Source organism: Ovis canadensis, chromosome 4, assembly GCF_042477335.2.
Source record: "Ovis canadensis isolate MfBH-ARS-UI-01 breed Bighorn chromosome 4, ARS-UI_OviCan_v2, whole genome shotgun sequence".
NCBI classification, from domain to species: domain Eukaryota; kingdom Metazoa; phylum Chordata; class Mammalia; order Artiodactyla; family Bovidae; genus Ovis; species Ovis canadensis.
Window position 1 is genome coordinate 23,074,096 of NC_091248.1, and position 19,536 is coordinate 23,093,631.

Genomic DNA, 19,536 nt, shown 5'->3' on the forward strand with positions numbered 1-19,536 from the left:
GCAGCAGCAGCAGCTTAGCAGCAGCAGCAGCAGCAATAAGAGCGATACCGGGGTGATGAGGGCCCCCCGAGAGGAGTACCTAATGCAGCCTGTGAAACTGGAGGCAGAACAGAGACACATTCCTGGAGAAAGGTAAGCCCAAGCTGCCTTAAATTCCTTTTTTAAAAAGGGGATTCCCTGGTGGCCCAGTGATTACGGCTCTGCGCTTCCACTGCAGGTTGGGGAACTAAGGTCCATCATGCCTCGTGGCCAAAGAATAAAACTAAGAAGAATAACAATGTCCTATGGATATAAAAAAAGATAATGCGATAAGGTAAAATATGTTGAACACATATTTGGACTAGGATCTTGACTTGTGTGATACATGTGTTATTTAATTCAATTCCTACAGCGGTGTCCTGTGAAGCAGTTTCCATTATCACTCTCGCTTTACAAACTGGGGCTCACAGGACAGAACTCACAGCCGATCACAGAGCTAGGAATTAGAGGAGCCCACCGTCAAACCCAGAGGTGTGATGGTAAATCCAGGATCTTAAGCACCAGTGGAGTGAAAGTTGGGGGTCCTGACTGCTCTGCAGCGACAGGCCCACAAGCGCCTGCTTTGCCAGAACGTGAGTGGGGGGTGAACCTTGGCGGGCTTGCCGACGAACTTGGCCTCGGTCTTCAAGGTGAGGGCCAGATGTTGAAGGGTTGTAAGTAATGTTTGCAACTAGGGAAGACAATTCTGGCAATGGTGAGGAGGGTGGATTTGAGGAGCTAGACCTGGTGGCAGAAAGATCACTTAGGAGCCCCACAGTCATCCGTCCCAGTAAGACTTGATGTTGGCCTCAAGTGGGTGATGACAATAGGGAAGCTTTTCCCACGAAGCTCCGTCTACTGGACATCTGCATCCACAGCACACCTGCAGCTCAGGCTCCAGGCCTGCTTGTGACCTGGTGTCTTCAACTGATCCAACCAGTCCATCCTAAAGGAGATCAGTCCCGAATATCCACTGGCAGGACTGATGCTGAAGCTGAAGCTCCAATACTTTGGCCACCTGATGCAAAGAGCTGACTCATTGGAAAAGACCTTGATGCTGGCAAAGGTTGAGGGTAGGAGGAGAAGGGGGCAACAGAGAATGAGATGGTTGGATGGCATCCCCGACTCAATGGACATGAATTTGAGCAAGCTCTGGGAGATAGTGAAGGACAGGGGGAGCCCAGTGTGCTGCAGTCTGTAGGTTACAAAGAGTCACCCATGACTTAGCAATAGAACAGTGACAACAAATAAATAGGTATTAATAGTATCACTTCCTCTGCTTTGAATTTGACTCCAAGAAACAAATATCAAACAGCTAGAAAAAGAAAGAAGCGGAACTCTGTGCAATTTCCTATTTACCTAGATATAGAGGCAGAGATGAACTCTCTCTTCACATTTTTCCCAATTAAAAATTGAGCCAAAGTCTGGTGGAATGGTGACAAGTTGAACTGGGCAAACACACACAAGCACGCGCATGTGCACACACACACACACACACACACACAGATGGCTGAGACATTCTAATGAGTTGAGGACCTATTGTGTAGCATTTTGAAGGTAACATAATTCACAGCTAATAATTTGAACAGCTTCTCCCATCTGGTCATCTTATTTTGTCCTGAAGGATTAAAACATTTTAAAGGAAGTACAACCTGCACACAAATGTTTGTAGCAATTTGATTCATAGTTGTCAAAACTTGAAAGCCACGAAGGTGCCTTTCAGTAGGTGAATTGTATAAATAAACTGTAGTACTTCTAGACAATGGAATATTATTTACTGTTAAAAAGAAAAGAGTTATCTAGGCATGAAAAGCTATAGAGGAAACTTTAATGCATATTGCTAAGTAAAAGAAGCTAATCTGGAAAGGATAATTACTGTATGATTTCAACTATGTAACCCTCTGGAAAAGCCCAAACTATAGCGACCGTGGGGTGGGCATGAAAAAGCAAGAATTCTGGATTTTTAGGGCAGCAAAACTATTTTGAATGATATTACCCTGGTGCATATACGTCATTATGTGTGTGTGTGTGCTAAGTTACTTTAGTCCTGTCTGTTTCGACTCCATGGACTGTAGCCCGCCAGGCTCCTCTGTTCATGGGATTCTCCAGGCAAGAATACTGGGGTGGGTTTCCATGCCTTCTTCCAGGGGATCTTCCCGACCCAGGGATGGAACTCACGTGTCTTATGTCTCCTGCATTGGCAGGCAGGTTCTTTACCACTGGTGCCACCTGGAAAGCCTAGACATCGTTATACTTTTGTCTAACCCGTAGTGTGAAATGTAATGTAAACTGTGCACTTGGGTGATCGTGCTGTATTGATGTAGCTTCATCCTTATTAAAAAATGTGCAAGGACTTACCTAGTGGTACAGTGGATAAGAATCTGCCCGCCAGTGCACTGCAGGGGGCAGTTGTTTGATCCCTGGTTGGGAAGACGCCACATTTCTCAGAGCAACTAAGCCTGTGTGCCACAACTACTGAGCCCAGATGTGGCAACTATTGAAGCCTGTGTTCAGTCTAGAGCCGGTGCTCCACAATGAGAGAAGCCACTGAAATGAGAAGCCCCAGCACGGCAACAAAGAGTAGCCCCTGCTCACTACAACTAGAGAAAGTCTGAGCAAAAGCAGCAAAGACCCAGTGAAACCAAAATAAATAAATAAATTAATTAATGGCATGAATTTTAAAAAATGTACTAACTGGTGAATGATATTGGTTCAGATAAACTTCAGGGGCTCCAGTCTTTCTGTTTTGTTTGTTTGTTTTTTCAAGAAAAGAGTTAAATTGGCCTAAAGGGCATAATGGGCTTCCTAGGTGGCACAGTGGTAAAGAACCACTTGCCAATGTAGGAGACACAGGAGTCGCAGTTTCGATCCCTGGGTCAGGAAGTTCCCCTGGAGGAGGGCATGGTAACCCACTTTAGTATTCTTGCCTGGAGAATCCCATGGACAGAGGAGCTTGATGGGCTACAGTCCATGGGGTCGCAGAGTCAGACAGGACTGAAGTGACTTAGCGCGCAAACACATATATGTCCCATGCTCATTTTTAGATAGCTTCCTAAGAACAAACCCAAGATGGACAAAGGATTCAGGAACTCGACTTGTGTGGGACCCTATTCTCTTTTGTAAGACAAGATGTATTCCTGTTTAAAAAAGAAAGAAAGAAAACCTGCAAATAAATGCAAAGGGGGGAATTAATGTAATTCTTTTCCATCTTAGGAAGAGCCTTATGGCCTCTGACTCACTAGCAAAAAGCAACGAATTAGCAACAACAACTCAAAGAGACACAGGAAAATACAACCAGCTCTTCAAAAAACCATAAAATAGCAATTACCATATTTTAGCATAAGTTTCTACACAGAATTATCTCACAGTTATAATTAGGTTGCTAATGCCACACAGAATTGGACGATACACTAATTTGGTATACCCTTTATCTAATCTGATAGAAATGTAACATTTAGAGGGCTTGACTTTTTTTCACAAGCAATTAAAAAGGACTTCTTCAGCTTAACTTTAATATCACATTTTAAAAAATTGTGTTGCGCTTTATGATGTGTGTGTAGTGGATAAGAGAGAGAGGAAAAGAGAGAGAAATTCCAACCCAGTTATAGGCACAAGCCATACCCTTTAGTCTCTGATTTATTTCCACCATATAAGATTCTTTTCTTGCTTGCTTGCTTTTTTAAAATCTTTTTTCTTTTTTGCCTTTGGTAAATTAAAACTGAATTTTCTTCTCTAGGACAATTCTCCGTTCCAGTCATAGTAAATACCAATTTCATTTCCATCCTATTATTTTTCTAATTAAGCATTTGTCATGCAAAAGGAGATCTGAGGTGCCTGCACTTTTCATTATGCAAAAAATTCAGTTATGATAATAGCTTTGGGATGGCATCTTGAAGGTGTTATGGAAAAAAAATCAGGAGAGAAATGAAATAAACTGTATTTTACTTTGGGCTTTCACCTATTTATTCTTTGCCACAATTGTGAATATTGACAACATCCCTATGTAGGATGGACACAAAATTAGCATCCTTTAATAAGGAGAATTCTGTTAAATCTTCATCTAAACATTTTAGAGGTTGAAAATGTCACCCTGTCTCTCATTTTTTTCTCTTCTGTTCACACTTAGCAAAACCTATAACTTCCATACTTGATGGAATGTGCTTTTGACTCAAATTGTTTCAGAACAAAGTAAGAATGTGCCAGGAGGACCATCTGATATTTCTTGGAAACTCTTTCTTCCTCCTTATGACAAATCCCAAGGGCCTAGGCTCTGTCAAAGGAGAATTTATTTTCTAAACCCTTTGAACACAGAGCTTTTCCATTTTCCGTGGCAAGATATTTTTCCCAGACAAACATTAATCACTGCATCTTAGGGCTATATTTATATCCACACATACATTACATATCCATATGCGTATATTCTGCATATGAATTTCTATCTCTATTTTAATCTAATGATTTATAAAATCTAAGGTTTTTATTTTTCAGTTATTTCCATAGTTTGCACAGAATTAGCTGGGCAATTAGATTTTTTAAAAGTGGGACTGTTTCTTCTCAGTGTCTCAAAATGTAGACCAACTTTCTGGTTTTGAGAGGAATGAGTGTATTGTCTGAAATTGCGGACTCCTGAAACACACTGTGTAGTGTGTGTGTGTGTGTGTGTGTGTGTGTGAGGAGATAGTGCTGTTGGTTGAACTCCCTGTGATCCCATGTGCTCAGTATTTTCAAAGATGCTTCGTGGTAGTTCCTCCCAGACTCTGTCTGTTTGCTGTCATCCCCAAGCTCTGATCTCGGGTGGCCTCGGCCTGCAAGAGCTTGGAGCAGGGCTTGGGATCCCAGCTGGAGACTGGGCTGGGTTGTGGTAGTGAGAGCACCCGAACCTACCCACTGGACTAGTGATCAGTGATGAGGGCCCTGGCCCTTTGGCTCTGCAGAAGAGAATCCCCACAAAGATGGCAAGGAGCGAAACACAGTACATATTCAGAGGAAAAGAGTACAGTATGTGTAGAAACGCACATGGGTGGCCTCAGAGGGAGAGTCCCTAAGTTGCGCCCTTGTGGCAGTTTGAGTTACTCTTATGGGGTATTTCTTCCAGGTTTGCTTTGGCCAATCATTTGATTTGCCTGGCTTACACTCCATAGTTGGTAAATATCTCAGGATCCTCCCATGTGTGCACACGGATCTCTTAGCTAAGACAGATTTCACCGAAAAGGCATCTGGGTCGAGCATCCCTTGACATAGCTTTCCTCTGGCCCCTAAGAAGCCTTTTCTGCACATGTGTGGTTAACAGAGATCTCCTGACTTAGGGAATAAGAAATATGTGGTTCTGGCAGGGCCTAGCCTCCTCCCTAATTGCCCTGCTATTCTTGCCTTGGAGTTTTTGTCAATAGAGAATGAATCTTCAGTTGCTTTACCCCAGGGGGAGTTGGGGGTGGGCGGGAGGGCATCTGCCTCCTGCCTCAGTTCCACCAGTTGCTCTGCATTTTGGCTGCTGAAGGCTCACAGGGAAAGTTTTCCTGGGCTGAAAGAGAAGCCGCTTCACTCAGGAAGTTGGTAGGAGGGAGGCTGCAACCAATGACTGATTGGGAAGCCTTACACACGGCTCACCTAGGCGGCGCCAGGGAAGGAATAGTTCTGTGGGTGGTTAAGGGCCACAGCCCTCCCCTCCCCCACGCTGCAGATACCGGTGGGCTTTCTCTGACACCACATCCACGCCCTGCCTCTCCTGCTTCACCCCTTCCCTCACAGGATTTTCCTGAAAGGCACTTGCTCAAGATCATGGCACCCAAGTCCCTGTCTTTGGCTCTGTTTCTGGAAATTTTCTTTCGATTTTAATGACCTGGTCAGTAAAATGTGGATAATAACCCCTGCTTTGTCTATCTCTCAAAGTTGGGGTGCAAATGGCAAATTGTGTGGAAAAATTCTGTCAACAGCCAAAGCAGTAAAAATATTTTGCAGGCAGCACGATATATTATTTGTTTAAATATTGAACCTTCAGCGGGACTTCCCTGGTGGTCCAATGGTTGAAACTCCACTTTCCAAGGCAGGGGGTGTGGGTTTGATCCCTGGTCAGGGAGTTAACATCCCACTTGCCTCACGGCCAAAAAAAGTTTTCTACTTTGCATAAAACAGAAGCAGTATTGTAAGTAATTCAGTAAAGACTTGAAAAAGGTGGTCCATATTAAAAACATATATATTTAACCTTCAGTTTAATGAAAGTAAGGTTGATTTCTCCCAACTTGGGTTTTTTACGCTTTAGGCTGATGCCCACCGTTCTGGCTTTACCACACCCTGTTGAGGGCGGATGTGTTAAGAGCTGCCCTCTGCACCGGGGCTTTCTAAGGCAGGGGAGGGAGAGACAGGAATCCAGCAAGTGGCTGTGTCTCGGAGAGCACACAGTCCCTGCCAAAGGCTAACTAAGCAGGAACCCGAAAGGGCCTGCCTGCGAATGCGAGAGATGCAAGAGATGTGGGTTTGATTCCCACGGTGGGCAAATCCCCTGGAGAAGGCACCGGCCACCCACCCCAGTATTCTTGCCTGCAGAATCCCATGGACAGAAGAGCCTGGCGGGCTACAGTCCACGGGGTCACACTACTGAGCGACTTAGCACACAGGCAAAGCCAGACACCAGATTTATATGTAAAACCTCCAGCTTCTTAAATACTAATCACACATTGTTTAAAAAGAAAAACTGTGTGTGCACTCGGTTGCTCACTCATGTCCAACTCTTTGCAACCCCAGGGACTGTAGCCCACCAGGCTCCTCTGCCCGTGGGATGTCCTAGGAGTGGGTTGCCATCATGGAGAAGATCTTCTCCATAGGATCTTCCCGATCCAGGGATCGAACCAGAGTCTCCTGGGTCTCCTGCACTGGTAGGCGGATTCCTTACCACTGTGCCACCTGGGAAAAAATGCTACCACTCCATTGTTCAAGCAGAACAGAACTGGAGGCCCAACTGGGCTAGCAGAGTGTTAGCTGCGTCCAGATTTCAGGGCCTGGAGTAACAGAGCAGGTGGTGCCCAGTGAGGTCTCGGCTCCAGCTCAGCCCCCAGCACCTGATCCATGAATGATCCTGGGTGCACAGGACCACCATCAGCAGTGCTGGCTTCCAAGGAGTTAAAAGAATGACCGCTAGTTCTAGTGAATAGTTTTCTACTTTGTAAAAACCACTTAGCATATGATTCTTTTCCCTAAACAGTATTACAACATGTGCAGATTTTTATTCACTTGCCAGCTTGCTCTTGCTCAACTTTTCAAGGACACTTAGTCTGTTTCCTTGTCTATGAAACAGAAATAATTATGCCTGTTCTGAAAATAAGCAAAAGGCATGTAAAAGGACTTTGCAGACAGTGGTGATCAATCCAGCTGTAAAAAATCACTTCTCCCTAGATTCTTCCCTGGGATCTAAATCCCACACTTAGAAATCTGAAACAAACAGAGGCTCTCATCTTTCTTCCAAGGTGATGCTTCCTTCAGTCATGATTTTTGCTATAAAAACTGCATTATTATTTTCTACTACTATTAATTACTATTAATCTTTTCATTTAAATCCGATGTTTTTTTACTTACTACCAACTATCTTCTTCAATTACTAACTTTATTTTTGCCTAAGCAACAATATTCATGAATACACAGGTTTTATGTCGTAGTGTTTAATTTTTTGCACACACACACACACAAATAAATGTATATGTACATGTCTATATACACTTCTATATGTGTTTGCCATACATACGGGCTTCCCTGGCAGATCAGTGGTAAAGAATCCACCTGCCAATGCAGGTGTGGGTTCGATGGAGATGTGGGTTCGATCCCTGGGTTGGGAAGATCCCTTGGAGAAGGAAATGGCAACCCAGTTCAGTATGCTTGCCTGGGAAATCCCATGGACAGAGGAGCCTGGCGGGCTACAGTCCATGAGGGTTGCAAGAGTCGGACACGACTTAGTGACTAAACAACAACATTCATCTGTATATTACCTGAAAGGTGTTTATCATCTTGCTTATTACCAACTACATGTCTGCCATTTTGGAATACTCTATCCTCCCAGGGATAGTAATATTTTACAGAAAATTTTTTTGTCTCTACCAGGTCATTAACTTACTCGCTGAGTATTTGTCACCGGGAACAGGCAGGAGAAGATGAACATCACTGGTTTCACAAAGCTTTGAATGGCTCGAAAAAGCTTTGTGAGCCCATGTGGCTATGAATGTTGATAGGAAAATTCACAACCCAGATCTTCCCGTTCCAGATTCCTGTGGACTTGGGAGCTCTCAGGGATCACAGAGGCTAACCTGAGAGAGAGAGAGAGAATGGCTAAGCCTCTGCCCCAGCAGAATCCTGGGGGTGCAGCTAGTGAGTTTGAAGCCAGCACAAAGCCATGGTGCCTTCTGAACAAGTTTCACACAGGAAGCTGTCTGGGGCCATGCTCCTAACCCTCCAACCACCCAACACTGTAATTTCTACGATTGGCTTTAGTCATTTAATAAGATAATAGCATTCGAACCAATCACCATTAGGATAGCAGATGATGTTAATAATTACAATCTGCATTTAGGTGGCGCCTCTCCAGGCAAGCACTAAGAGTTTTAAAAACATTATCTCATTTTCATCTTCATGACACCCTTGTGAAGCAAGCCTTTTTTATAGCATGGCTAGAGAGAGCAGCTGAGGCGGGAAGAGGTGAAACACATTCCCCATCTGAGAGCGCGTGTGTGATCACAGTTCTCAAACTTGGTTTGATGTGGTCTTGAGAAAGTCTCTGTAATTGTGTCCACGTAGGAGTTTTGCACTAAATGCAAGGGAATGTCTCTGAAAATATTTACATTTAGGTCTGTAAAGGCATGGGCTCTTTAAACTCTGTATTCAGTGTACCGAATTAGCAGACAAACAGAGTCTAAGCGGAGTTCAACATACTTAATACTATCTTGCCAGATAACTTATTTAATAAGTCATTATGTAGCACTTGCATCTGCCTGAGACTGTTTCACGTGTATTATAATTAACTCCTTGACTCCTCACAATGACTCCATGAAGGAGATCCCGGCATGTTCTTCATTGAACAGGGAAGAAAATCAGAAAGTTAGACAACTTGTCTAAGGTCCCAGAGCTGGTAAGTGACAGAGCTGAGAGACACACTGCTATATTTAAAATGGATGACCAACAAGGATCTAACAGCAGATCCTTGTAGCAGCCTGGATGGGAGGGGAGTTTGGGGGAGAACCGATGCATGTGTATACATGGTTGAGTCCCTTCAGCTGTTCACCTAAAACTGTCACAACATTGTGAATCAGCTGTACCCCAATACAGAGTAATTTTTTTTAATACACACAGTTTGGTCCCTGAGTTCCCGTCTTTAAACCAGAACATTCTGTAACTATTGAGCTTGTAATGGTTATTTGAAAATATACTGTTTCTCTCTTTCTCATGCCAGTCAAAGGTTTTTATCTCCTCCCACCCACCCGCCCGCTGTGTCGGTGGTTATCCACTCCAGCCTATTCCAGACAGAATCTCCCTATATAGCAAGTCATTCTGGCCCCATCCTCACTGTGCTTGAACTCCAGGTGTATAACTTGCTGGTACATCAGCCCAGAGCCTAAAAAACAGGGTTTCAGAAGCTCAGCAAATCACAATCCATGCCATACAGAGTCCACAAGGCATTGCCCTCAAATACTAAAAATTCCTTTCTTCATTTGTGCTTTGGGGAAGGAAGAGCAAAATTCTGCCCCTAGTTCTGTCCCAGGCCTGGGATGAGCTTTAACAGTAAGCAGAGATTTTTTTCACAAGTGACTTATGCAATATACATTATGCTTGGAGAGTGCTTTCAAAGTGTTCTGTGTATTCATGAGCTCATTTGATCCTTACACAACAGCCAGGAGATAATGGGGGAAGCTATTTTCATAACCACCATTTTACAGATGAGAAAACTGAGGCTCAGTGTTGTTAAATAAACTTGTCCAAAGTAACCCAGCTAATGAGCTACCAGAGCAGAATAAACCCAGTGTCATGTGTTAATAAAGCCTATAAATTACCTCATCACATATTAAGCTTAATCACTTCTAAGATCAGACACTTAAATAAAATTCAGAGTGATTCCTCCTCAAGGGTGCAGACAGGACAGTTGAGAATGCTTAATGATTTCCAGGTTCAGCTCTCGTCTCCTTTTTGAAAGAACGTGAAACAGACTTTCCAGGGTCATTAAAAGGAGAAGAGCTTCACCACATGGCCCAGCAATCCTACTCCTGGGCATATACCCAGAAAAAAACCTGTAATTCAAAAACATACATGGGGACTTCCTTCGTGGTCCAATGGGTAAGAATTCAGGTTCGACCCCTGGTCCAGGAAAATTCCACACCCCCCGGGGCAACCAAGCCTGTGCAGCATGATTGCTGCGCCCACGCTCTAGAGACCGTGAGCTGAAACTGTTGAGCCCACACGCTGCAGTTACTGAAGCCCAGCAAGTCTGGAGCCTGTGCCCTAGGAGAGGAGCCACCACAATGAGAAGCCCGCACACTGCAACGAGACAGGAGACCCTGCCCCCACAGCCAGAGAAAGCCCACGCTTGCAAAGACCCCGTGCCTCCAAAAATAAAGAGGAGACTCTGCTCCGCACAGCCAGAGAAAGCCCAGGCTTGCAAAGACCCCGTGCCTCCAAAAATAAATAAGTAGCATTTTTAAAAGCCCTAATATTGTCCATTTAAAAAGACACAGGCATCCCAATGTTTATTGCAGCACTATTTCCAATAGCCCAGATGTGGAAGCAGGCTAAACGCCCATCAGCAGAGGACTGGATATGGTACTAGTCCTCTGGGTGGTTGCTCAGCCACATAAAGGAACAGACTGTGCCCTTTGCAGCAATGTGGATGGACCTAAAGACCGTCACAGACTGAAAAGTGAAGTGAAGTCGCTCAGTCGTGTCCGACTCTTTGCGACCCCATGGACTGCAGCCCACCAGGCTCCTCTGTCCATGGGGTTTTCCAGGCAAGAGTACTGGAGTGGGGTGCCATTGCCTTCTCCAACAGACCGAAGTAAGTCAGAAAGAGAAAAACAAACATTGTATAATATCATTTATAGGTAGAATCTAGAAAAACAGGACAAATGAACTTATTTGCAAAGCAGAAATAAAGACACAGAAATCAAGAACCAACTTATGGATACCAAGTGGGGAGAGACAGATGAGATGAATTAGGAGATTGGGATTGATAAATACGTACGTTGATATTATGCAAAAAATAGGTAACTGATGAGAACCGAGCGTACAACACAGGGAACTCTACTCAGTGCTCTGTGGGGACCTTTAGGGAGGAAATCCAAAAAGAGGGGCCATATGTATATATACAGCTGACTCACCTTGCTGTACGGCAGAAACTAACACAGCATTGTAAAGCAACTGTACTCCAATAAAAATTTTAAAAGTGGCCTTGCGGCCACTTCCCCTACATACCCAGGTATGTGGTACTCATACCTGCTGACTTGTTCAAATGCTGCCCACTGCCTGAATGAAAGGAATCCCTTGGTCTCCAGAAGAGCCATCTCCCTTGTTCCAGGAACTTGTCTCTCCTCCCCTGCTTGTGGACGCTGTGTGCTGAGAATTAGCTCCACTAAATAAGGAAGGAAAAGGCAGTTCATTCAGATGAGTTATATATGAGTTATATACATGCCAGGCGTTGGGCCCTGGAGGCCCAATCTGCCAACTTTTACTTTCTCTATCCAATGCTGACTTTTCATTTTCAACTGCTAGAACAATGGCAGTGAATCATCACTTGTGATTTAAGATTTTTTATACTGAGTCTGCCTATTTATTAATATTTACTTATTACTGATATTCTTCCAAATAGGCTATTGCTGAAACCACTGGCTGCCCTCCTCCTCTGCCTATCATCTTACTGCCAGTTGAGTGGGATCCCACCGTCTGAGGACATGAGCTTCTTCAGCTTTTCTCCGTGTCTCAGGATTTCCTGGATTTTCTCCCATAGTTAGCCCCACTTTCATGGGAAGAGGTGGCCTCCTCCCTTCCAAGGCCAAGTCAACCCCTTCTTCTGCTAGAAACCCCTCCCTGTTACCACTGCTTGGAGGGTTTCCCCGGTGACTCAGAGGTAAAGAAACTGCCTGCAATGCAGGAGACCTGGGTTTGATCCCTGGGTTGCAAGATCCCCTGGAGGAGGAAATAGCAATCCACTCCAGTATTCTTGTCTGGAGAATCCCATGGACAGAGAAGCCTGGCAGTCCATAGGGGTGCACAGAGTCGGACACGACTGAAGCGACTTAGCAGCAGCACCACCACCTCTTTGAGAATTTCTCTCAATCAGTGACCAATGTCTCTCCCTTCACTCCCATTCCACGGCATGCCTCAGCCTTTCTCTCTTACCTGGAATACTTCCCTTTATCCATCAAGAAATTTAAGTCTTTTCAATGGCACCATCTCTTTGCTGGCTTCTATGACATTATAATAGGAATTATAATTGGACATTATAATTGTTTCATAGGAAACAATCCAGTGTCTCCCAAAGAAATGGAAAAGAAATCCACATAGAACCTCTTCAGTGGCTATTGCTATGTAACAAACTATCCCAAAGCTGAATGGCTTAAAACACAGCAATTTATGATGTCTTATGTCTGTGGATTGACAGGGCTCAGCTAGGCAGTTCTTTGGTTCACAGGGGTATAACCAAGATCAATTAGGAGCTGCACGCAGCTAGGAGCGTGGCTGCAGGAATCTCAACGTCTGGGACCCGTCTGTTCCTTCTCACCACCCTCTAGTCCTGGACTCCTTGACATCACGGCAGCTGGCTTCCACGAGCACAAAACAGGAACTGCCTGCCTTCTGAAGGTCTAGACCAGCAATTATCATAGTATTGCTTCCTCTTCATAGCACTACTGGTCAAAGCAAATCTCACGGTCAACCCAGGTTCAAGGAGAGGGGAAATAGATTCCATCCCTCAGTGAGGGGAAGGGCAAGGAATCTGTGGTCAGCTTGAATTCAGCATAGATGTCCATGTTTGATCAGCTCAAATCACCTCAGTAATCACAATAGCTATTTGGTTGTTTTAATAAATCTGAGTTAGATCATCTTATGTAACTCATAGCATTACTGCTTCTCCAAAAGAACAAAATAGCTCAATTTCTAGACTCTTAAAATTCAAGACCTGCCTGAAGAACTATTTAAAATTCAGCTAGAATTTATATAGGTCTCTTTTATAGATACAAAGATCAGGTACCATATCCATAAAATCTAGAGAAAGTAGGTGAAGTGAATTTTAATCAACCTTTTTTTTTGTTTTCCCAAAAGAAAAGCCAATATATTTCTGCAAAGAAGGTGAATATTTCTGAAAGACAAGGACAGCCATAAATCAGAGGTGTCAACCAGCTCTGCTACTGAACAATAGGGAAGAGCTTACTGCAGCTGTAGGCGCCCTTCCCAGGAATTCAGCAGCGCCCTTACTGGCCACTGCGTGTCCCGTTGGCCTCCTCGGGGGGTGGGGGCGGGGGTTGCTGATGGGAGGGATGTGAGGATGGAGATAAGACCACCAGTTCTTTAGTCGAGATATGCTATTGGCTATAATTGGACTTTCCAGGTGCTGCTAGTGGTATAGAACCTACCTGCCAACGCAAGAGACCAAAGAGACATGGGTGGCGTTAGATTCGAAATAAAGTGCACAATCAATGCTAAGTGTTGAATCATCCCGGAAACACACCTCCCTCCTGGTCCTTCCACAAAACTGGTCCCTGGTGCCAAAATGGTTGCAGACCGCTTCTGGGTGATGGGATTATATCTCTCGTCCACAGTGAAATCTTCTTTGAGCCCACCCGGTTCCCAAAATTAGGTCAGATGCCAATTAGGACCAATCCTATGCCTGTTGTATAAATAATTTTGCCGAGGCTGCCTTACCCCTTCTCTGGGGTCTTAACCCATTGTTCGGGGGTGGCCCCCAACAGTGTGTATACAGTAAGACCAGCTTCCCTGGTTCTGACCCATGAGTCCAGAGGCAGACACTAACCTTAAGACGGACCAAAGACATTTCCTTCTGAACTGAAAGATGCGGAGTTTTGATTACTAGTTGCATTAGTGAAGCGCAGCAGAAGGAAGGTCCATAAATCTGTGCCAGAGAGGGAGAGCTAATTTGCCCCTTGCGCTTGTATATCTCCTCCTCGTATTCTATTAGACACCTGTATGACTTCCTCATGGATTCTGCTCTTTCCTGAAACTCTCCAGAATTTTCTACAACTCAAAGACTTAGACAATTTATACTAACTGGAATGAACTCACTTATGCATGCATAATGACTAGCGTATTTGCTCCACGTCCTTTTCAGTGCTGGAATGATGGTTTTGTGAAAACAAGAAGATGCCTGCCTTGCTTGGCACTGTGTCTTGAACACCAAGTGAAGTGGCTGACACACAGTAAGTGGCCCATAAATATTTACTGAATGAATAAGTGGAGGCACAAGACTGATGCAGGACTTGCTTGGTGGTCCAGTGGTTAAGAATCCACCTGTCAATGTAGGGGGCACAGATTTGATCCCTGGTCTGGGAGATCCCACAGGCCATGGGGCAATTAAGTCTGCATGTCACAACTCCTGAGTCCACACTCTAGACTCTGTGCTCTGCAATAAGAGGAGCACAACAATTAGAAGCCCCAGGCACTGCGATGAAAACCCAGGGCAGCCAAAAATAATAAATGAGGACAAAAGACTAGTGCAGCTCTCCAGGAAGTGCCTGGGGGAGAATGAGACTTCACTAGGCTGGGTGGGAGGACTAAGGGACCATTGTGGTTTGGATGCCACATTGGTGAGAAATATTTTGAATGGAGACTCTTGGTCGAATTGCTCAGGTTTGGAAAAACATCCTGTATTATCTGATGACAGAAAGAGTCAAATACAAAGCCTCACTGTCTCCTCTGTGAAAGGGAGATAACCAGGGGACATCCCTCGAAGAATGAACGTGAGAATTAAGTGAAGTGAAGTCGCTCAGTCGTGTCCGACTCTGTGCGACCCCATGGACAGTAGCCTACCAGGCTCCGTCGTCCATGGGACTTTCCAGGAAAGAATACTGGAGTGGGCTGCCATTTCAATGTTATTACTATAGCTATCTTTGTTGTTTTTGTTCAGTCGCTAAGTCGTGACTGACTCTTTGTGACCCCATGGACTGTAGCATTCCCGGCTCCTCTGCTATCGTCCAGAGTTTTCTCAGATTCATGTCCGTTGAGTCAGTGATGCTATACAACCATCTCATCCTCTGTCACCCCCTTCTCCTCCTGCCCTCAATCTTTCCCAGTATCAGGGTCTTTCCCAACAAGTTGGCTCTTACATCTGGTGGCCAAAGTATTAGAACTTCAGCAGCAGTCCTTCCAGTGAAGGACTGTATGAAAATGGCTATCGTTAGCCATGTAATATAAAATAAAATTATTTTATAAATTTAGATTTCTTAGCATGGCAGTTTTTAAAAATGATTATAAATCCTTTGACACTGCTCCCATGGAAGTAGAATCTAGGTCTCTTCCCCTTGAATCTGATCACGCTTGTGACTGCTTTGACTCTAGAATACATTGGCAATGACCCCATGTGGCTTCCAAAGCTTGGTCATGAAAGAACATGCAGCTTCTGCCTGGCTAGCTGGGCCCCTGAGCTGCCCCATGCAGTCTGATGACCCCAAGGCTTCCATGATGCTGGAGAGGCCACAAGCCATCACTCTGACTGATCGTCCCATCAGAGTCCAGCGTCCCTCCCCAGGGGCCAAGCATTCTGAAAGTGGATCCTTCAGCTCCAACTGTTCCAGCCCTCAACTGCCTGAGTCCCCTCCAGCTGCTAGGGTCCTCTCAGCTGAATTCCCAGACCTTGAAGACATACAGACAAGTCCTTCTGTCTGTCCTTGTCCAAATGTCTACTCCACGAATCATAAACATAATAAAATGACTATTATTTCATGCCACTAAATTTGGGGTGGTTTGCTATACAGCAATAGGTATATGGAACATTCAGAAAATAATAGATTTGAAGGGAAACAATGGGGCAAAAGAGCAAATTAACCATATCAAAATCATCAGATCCTGGATGTCCATCGACAGATGAGTAGATAAAGAAGCTGTGGTACATATACACAGTGGAATATTACTCAGCCATAAAAAGGAACACCTTTGAGTCAACACTAATGAGGTGGATAAACCAGGAGCCTATTATGGAGTTAAGTAAATCAGAAAGAGAAAAACAAATATGGCAGGTGTTGCAAGAGGGCATCAGAGGGCAGACACACTGAAACCATACTCACAGAAAACTAGACAGTCTAATCACACTAGGACCACAGCCTTGTCTAACTCAATGAAACCAATTCATGCCCGCAGGGCAACCCAAGACGGGCAGGTCATGGTGGAGAGGCCTGACAGAGCATGGTCCACTGGAGAAGGGGATGGCAAGCCACTTCAGTATTCTTGCCTTGAGAACCCCATGAACAGTATGAAAAGGCAAAATGATAGGATACCGAAAGAAGAACTCCCCAGGTCATTAGGTGCCCAATATGCTACTGGAGATCAGTGGAGAAATAACTCCAGAAAGAATGAAGGGATGGAGCCAAAGCAAAAACAATACCCAGTTGTGGATGTGACTGGTGATAGAAGATGAGATGGCTGATGGCATCACGGACTCGATGGACGTGCGTCTGAGTGAACTCCGGGAGATGGTGATGAACAGGGAGGCCTGGCGTGCTGCGATTCATGGGGTCGCAAAGAGTCGGACATGACTGAGCGACTGAACTGAATGCATCTATATGGAATCTAGACAGATGGTACTAATGAACCTGTTTGCATGGCAGCAATGGAGACCCAGACATAGAGAACAGACTTAGGGACCTGGGGCAGAAGAAGGAGAGGGTGGGACAGATGGAGAGAGTAGCAGGGAAACACACACTACCATGCGTAAAACAGACAGCAGGGGGAATTTGCTGTGTGACTCAGGGAACTCTAATCAGGGCTCTGTGACAGCCCAGAGGGGTGGGATGGGGAGGGAGGTGGGAGGGAATTTCAAGAGGGGGGAGCATATGTATACTATGGCTGATTCATGTGGATGTACGGCAGGAACCAACACAATATTGTAAAGCAATTATCCTCCAAATTAAAATAAATAAAATTTAAAACATCATCAGATCCAACCTTGATCTGTGGGCATAATTTTCAAATATCACGTTTTTTTTAGTGGATCATTTTAAAAGTATTGAGTTTGTTACAATATTGTTTCTGTTTTATGTTTTGGTTTTTGGGCCACGAGGCATGTGGGATCTTAACTCCCTGACCAGGGATCAAACCCACACTCCCTGCCTTGGAAGGTGAAGCCTTAACCACTGGACTGCGAGAAAATCCCTCTATCAGATTTCACTGATGGCAAAATTTAATTTCTTCTTTCTAAGCAAAAAGTCTGTGCTCATCTGAAGAGCCTGCAGCAAACAGATTGCCATACGAACTTCATACACTGCAGGGCCCCAAGGGGAAGCTCATGAGCCCGTGCAGACAGGTACTTCTCTTACTTCTGTTCTTGAGAGAACTGAGAGGGCCTGAAAGCTGAAAAGAAAAGCCCTTGGTTTAAATGGACCCCAATTGCATTTCAACTTATCAGATCAATAATGCAGAGACTCCTAAAATCAATGTGCTGAGGCATTTTACCAAATGCAGTTGCCTATTGATTAATACCCCGACTTTTAAATATAAATGTGCATATTTCTTTGTTGTTATCCAAATTACAGCACGCAAAAACCAGCAAACTACATAATCTAATGGGTATTCATTAGATTATCATCCTAATTTTATAAATGAGAAAACTGAGGCTTGGGAAAGCAGGAAAACTCACCATGATAAAAGAAATGCAGGGGCCTTTTGTTGAGCACAAAGAATACCCCAGTGTCCAAGCTTTTCTTCTGATGCAAAATAAATGTAAGGATGGTGAGTATATCCCCTAAAGGTCTACCCACGGATCAGATCAGATCACAGGAAAGCTGCATTTTAAATCTATTTTTCTGACTCCTTATGGAACGCCTTCCCTTATCTAAAATGTACCGTTATTTCTTGGATTTTATCATGGGTGGGTACAAGAAATGGCCATGTGACAGTCCCCTGTAGTGTTTGATGTCCTTTATACTAAAACATCCAAATAACTGTCTGAGGGCTAGATTCTAGACAGAATTTTGGATTTTCTAATGAGCTTTATTTATCTATTTTTTGAACTTTTAATTTTGTATTTAAATATAGTCAATTAACAATGCTGTGATAGTTTCAGAACAGCAGAAGGGACTCAGCCCTACATACTCATGTATCCATCCTCTCCCAAACTCCCCTCCCATGCAGGCCGCCGCATAACATGGAGCAGATTTCCCGGTGCTGTACAGTGGGTCCTTGTTGGTTATCCATTTTAAATATATAGCAGCATGTATATGTCCATCCCAAACTCCCTAAATATCCCTCACCCTTCCTACCACCCCCTGGCAACCATAAATTTATTCTCTAAACCTGTGAGTCTCTTTCTAATGAACTTTAATTCCTGGAGAAGGAAATGGCAACCCACTCCAGTATTCTTGCCTGGAGAATCCCATGGACGGAGGAGCTTGGTGGGCGACAGTCCACGGGTCTCAAAGAGTCGGACACGAGTGACTTCACTTTCACTTTATTTAATTAGGTCACAGAAGCTGTGGAATCTTCTCTTGTTTCCCGGGGTGTGCTGCTGTGGTAATGCGTGCAGCAGCTGTGTTTGAATTCTGGTTCCCATAATGACAGGCTAGGTGAGCAAGTCAACATCTAAAGCCTCCATTTCTGCATCTGAATCGAGAGTCATCTCCTTGCTACCTTCATCAGTGCTGTTGTAAAGAGTAAGTCAAGTACTAAGACACGACAACTTTCATGAGAAAATAATGGTTCTTTTTCACTTCTTTTCATGTATTAGGATTTCTTTCACTTTAGATGTCTAAGAAACTACAAACAACCCAGTGCTTTGCTTTACTCTGTCCAAAGAAATGTTGGCTCTAAATGAAAATGCCTGGTTGCTTGTTCCACTTGTTCTTAATCATAATTCCAAAGATGTTAATTTAAGAAGAAATTTTACTAATACTTTAGACACCATGGATTAATTTACATGTTATCTTCAGCCAGAGGATTTCAGGTTGAAGCAAGAAGCAAGTAAACAAACAAACAAACAAAAAACCTAATTTGATAAGTCTGTGGTTTTAAAATATGTATAATACTATTCCCCATCCCTTCCTTGACAAAAACTGTCAAGTCCTCCAGAAGGGAAAACAGACATGCTTGCTTACAGAAGTACAAGTTTGACTCATTCTCTTAAAAATTTTTTTCTGCACCAAAATGATTCCAAACTCGGCTCCCCACATCTTAGCAAATCAGAGAGGCCTCTTTAAAGAAGCATAAGGTTTTAATTTACAAGGGATCATCTATATTTCTTTCCCAGGGCTGCCCAGAAGGACTATATTCTAAAACCAATAGAAATGCCTATATGTTTTACGAAAGTTTGCCCAGATAGTGTACACCATCTCC

The 19,536-nt window shown here is 44.0% G+C and overlaps 1 protein-coding gene across 1 annotated transcript in view; it reads left to right on the top strand.

The window, feature by feature from the left end:
* The window catches only part of CDK14 (cyclin dependent kinase 14), a 720,213-nt gene that overhangs the window by 698,503 nt on the left and 2,174 nt on the right, over positions 1–19,536 (top strand). The window contains exons 16-17 of the transcript XR_011256569.1: positions 14,327–14,414; positions 18,668–18,857. The gene's annotated coding sequence lies outside the window, so the exon portion shown is untranslated. The remainder of the gene's footprint in view (positions 1–14,326; positions 14,415–18,667; positions 18,858–19,536) is intronic.